Genomic DNA, 4730 nt, shown 5'->3' on the forward strand with positions numbered 1-4730 from the left:
TGAACTTCGTGTCAGTCATTGGGCCAGTGTAGCTCTTTGGTTCCATGTGGTCTATGTGTGCATGTGTGTGTACCCGTGTGCATATATGTGGAACCCTGTAATGCTAGGAGCCTCTGGTCATGCTTTAGTTGTTACCTGTGGGTGAGGGCACTCCTCCTACCATAGTTAGCAAACTGTGGGCCATGGGCCAAATTGGGTCTGCCACCTGTTTTAGTAAACTTTAAAAAAATTTTTTTGGCCAGTGTCCTGCAGCTTGTGGGACCCCAGTTCCCTGACCGGGGATCAAACCCACATCCCTTGCTTTGAAAACATGGAGTCTTAACCACTGGAGTACTGGAGAAGTTCTTAAACACACTTTTATTAGCAAGCAATGTAGCCATTCATTTATATACCATCTCTGGCCATTGTCGTGCCACCATGCAGAGCTGAGCAGTTGCAAGAGATTGAATAGCCTGCAAATAGCTGCAAAGCTGGGCCTTTCTAGAAAATTTTGAAGACTCCTATATTATGGACTAGAATTTAAGAAGGAATGATCTAGAAAAGCACTTTGTCCCAGACACCAATGGGTTTTGTTATGTCTGTGGAGTGTGGAATGAGCTATCCAGTCATTAACTTGTTGGGTGTTGGTCCACAAGATGAAGGATGACATTAGCTGAGGCCAGGCTTCAGTCCTTTTGTGAGAGGTCTATCCAGAGGGAACACTGGGTCACCCTCCTCCGAATTCTGCAGCAGCACGTCCACCTCCACACACAAGTCCAGCAGAGGAGCCTGGATCTGGTTGATGAAGGGGCTGGGCGTGAAGTGAGCCTTGGCCAGACCACAGCAAAAGAGCTCAGTGGAGGAATACTGCTGACTAGAACTCGTGGAGTATTTATATAAAGTGCTCAATGTTTATTATCCTTTAAGCCTCCTAACACCTCATGAAGATTTATTATTACTTCCATTTTATAGATGAGAAAACTGAGACTGGGACTGTTAGTAAGGTTACATAGCCAGTTAACAGCAATGCCTGGGTCTGACCCCAGGCAAATTGGACTCCAAAGCTCAAACTTGACTGTGATGCTAGGCTGAGTGGCAGAGAACCAGCTGGGGCATGCCAGCCTATCCCCGGGTAAGAAGGGAGATGTGCAGCCTTCTGCTTCCTGGTTCGGTTTGGGAATCCTTGCTTTACTTGTAGGGCTTCCTCAGAAAACACGTAGATGTCAGATGTTTTTAAATTTCTGCAAATTGGATCAACTTTCAGACTTAGTTCTAGAGGGATATTGTGGATGCTCTTTTGTAAAAGGAATGATTACAACCTTTTGTGTGAACCTGCATTGTTTAAAGGAGGACACAGCTGCAACCAGCCTGATCTTTTTGTGTCTGTTTCTGTCTCTTGATCTCTCTCTATTCCCATGTCCCCTGCTGTCTATCACTCGGAGGTAGCGTGAGTCACCACCACCCAGAATCCCCCAGGGCAGGCTGCTCAGCTCTGCTAGCCCAGAGACAGTTGTGGCCACCAGGACATAGACAGACCCTCCACTGACCTTCAGGTGGGTCCACTCAGGCCTGAGGCTGCTGATGGAGGTCTGCTTGGCTCCTGGTCCCCATCCCCTTCCCTCACTGCACCCAGTGGGGCATTTCCCAGAATAGGCTAAGAGGTCTGTCCCTCCCTGGCTGCACCCACCCCACAGAGATCCCCTTCTCCCTTCTCCTTCCTGGAGAAGGGGATACTTGCGAGGCCACAACCTGGGTCTGATGTCTGCAGGGCTTGGAAGATGTGGGGAAGAGACCTGCTTAAGGGGTCAGGCCCGACTCAGTGCCCTGGGGCCACTCAGTGGCTGAAGCCAGACTCAGCAGAGCATCTCTGATGCCCCCCTGAGTTTAGACGTTCCCCAAGGTTGTCACCACTCCTTCAATGTGCCCGAGTCTCTTGCCTCCAGGTCTCTGCTCTGTCACGCCATCCGTTTAGACTGTCCTCCAGAAACCATTAGGTATCATTTCAGTACCATGGACCTTTACGTCTCTGCACAGAGAAGAATTTGGCTAGAGGCAAAGTGATCGATAACAAGTGATTTATTAGCATAGGAGGCTTCTGAGGTTTACAAACTGGCGGGTGAGAGACACCATGCCCCGAGAACTTAGTGGGCTACAGTTTAATAATCAAAGGAAAAGTAGGGAGGAGGAGAAGAACTTCTTTGTCTTTCTTGAGTAGACATCATGCTTCCATCATCAGCTCCTCCTCCAGGTTGAGCTAGGGAATTTTCTTGTTCCTTGGCAAGCTAGGCCCACAGATTACTGTGTTTTATGTGTACAGAGAACATGTCCTAGGAATCACGAACTTACTGAGCACACTGGGCAGGATGTGGGGCTCATGTCACCTTTGTTAGTTGTCTGGGGGCATGTCTCATGCTTCTGTTGCATGGTTTTGTTGCTAAGCAAGCCTGCTTGGTTTTGTGGCTAAGCAAACCTTTCTTGAGTAATCATTCATTTACAGGGGTCTCCCATAGTCCCCTAGTGGGATTCACTAATCACCTGTGTGTGCTCAGTTGCGGTTGTGTCCAGCTCTTTGCAAACCCATGGACTGTAGCCCATCAGGCTCCTTTGTCCATGGAATTTTCCAGGCAAGAATACTGGAGGGGATTGCCATGTCCTCCTCCAGGGGGTCTTCCCAACCCAGGGATCGAACCCACGTCTCTTGAGTCTCCTGCATTGGCAGGCAGATTCTTTACCACTGTGCCACCAGGGAAGTGATTTAATCACCTACTTTGTCCTTTTACTCTGTCCCTATCACTCCCTCCTTCCAAGTCCAACCCAAAAATTCTTCACTGAATCCCTCCCCCAGCCCCCATTAGAGGCGCTTCCTCCTCCTGAGTAGCCGAAGTCCTTTTTGTCCTCTAACCTGTTTGGTGGGGTTAGATTTTCTACCCGAGCCTGGCTCCCTTATGGCTCACAGCTCCTTGAGGGTGGAGACCACTTTTCCCAGTTCTGAACCCTACACTGAGCCCTGGTTTCCTGCCTGGCCTCCCAGTGTGGGCTCCCATGATGTGTTGGATTCAGTGGGATTGAATGCAGACCAGCCCCTACTCCACACACAGCAGAGGGGGCTCCCCTTTCTCCATGCTGGGCATACTGCTTGCCTTTGGGAGGGAGACAGGGGCAATGGCTGGCCTTTGAGAAAATGTGCTCACACACACGGCAAAATGCAAATACTCAAGTTGGGCAACAGCTCCACCCTTAGGGCTCAGAGGCAGTCAGGGAGGAGCAAGCTGGAAGGGCTGGGGGCTGAGTCAGGAGGGGCAATTACTGGAGTCATAGAGGACAGACTATGTTTGATCTAAGATGGGGCTTTAATGGGGTTTCAGGGAGTGATGAAGCTGGGATGTGTGCTTGGATTGTGTGCTTGCGTGTGCGTGCACGCATGTGCTCAGTTGTGCTGACTCCTTGTAACCCCTTAGACTGTAGCTCACCAGGTCCTCTGTCCTTGGAATTTTCCAGGCAAGAATACTGGAGTTAGTTGCCATTTCCTACTCCGGGGGAATTTCCTGACCCAGGAATCAAACCTGTGTCTTTTGTGTGTCCTGCATTAGTAGGCAGATTCTTTACCACTGGATCACCTGGGAAGCTTTGGGGCCCCCCTCTTCACCCACACCTGAAGCTTGTCAGCCACGGACCCAGCTTTTCTGCCCCTTACTGGCCACAGGTCCTGCTGTCCCATGGTCAGAAGCTTGGCCTGCCTCCTGCCTCGGCCCAGGCCTGGCAGGTTGTGTTGATGAGAGATGGAGGGCCCTGTCCCCACGGCACCCGAGGAAGTCCCTGCCACATGGCTCACCGGTGCTGTCCCTGTCAGCAGAGACTTCCTGCTCCATCCCAGTCCTGTCTCGCCTGCGGGAACAGGTGTGTAATTCCTGAGTGAGGCAGAGACCGTCAGGGCTGCCCCAGCCCTGCTCCACCCTCCTCACAGCTGTGGCCTGGGCGAGGAGGGAGGGCTCAGAGTCTCCCCTGATGCTCCAGCCTTGGAAACAGGTGGCCTGGCAGTTGAATGCAGGATAAAACAAAAACAATTCATAGCTGCCATTGTTTATAGAGTTCTTTCTGTGCTCTGGTCCTTGTTCTAGCCCTTTCTACGTATTGTTGCATGTAACAATACGTAGTACCTCTGCAGGGTGGGTTTATTATGTACATTTCACAATGAACAAATGGAGTTTCATGAGAAATGACTTGCCCAAGGTCATACAGTCTAGGGGTGAAGCTGTCTGACACCCAGGTCTGTGGTGCATAATTTCTGCTGGGAAGCACTGAATGGAGACTTCTGTCTCCAAGGGGACTTGATCCCAGGTTTTGAAGGATGGAAACCAAGCCTTGGAGATGGCCACTATGGGGTCAGTGGGCCAACCCTTGGTGGTGGCCTGGCCTTCCAGGGTTGGCCCTGAGCACTCAGTTCATTTGGCCTTCCTACCAGCAGGATCTCTGACTTCTCACAGCATCCTTGGGAAGTAAATGTGATGAGGGTCGTGATGTGAAGCATCAAATACCAGAGAAGAGTTGGACCAGACCCTTAGTCTTGGTACCTGCCATCTCCCGGTCTTCTCCTGGGTTGGGGTGAGGCTGCCCTGTGGGCGTGGGGGTGACTCAGGCAGCGCACGTGGGCGGTGGGCCGGAGCTGTAGCTGTGGCTGGTGGGCGTGGCCTGCCTGGCACCAAGGGCAGGTGACCCAGCCAGTTCTGCCTCTGACACTTCATTCCAGCCAT

The sequence above is a fragment of the Bubalus bubalis genome, chromosome 3, assembly GCF_019923935.1.
Source record: "Bubalus bubalis isolate 160015118507 breed Murrah chromosome 3, NDDB_SH_1, whole genome shotgun sequence".
NCBI classification, from domain to species: Eukaryota; Metazoa; Chordata; class Mammalia; order Artiodactyla; family Bovidae; genus Bubalus; species Bubalus bubalis.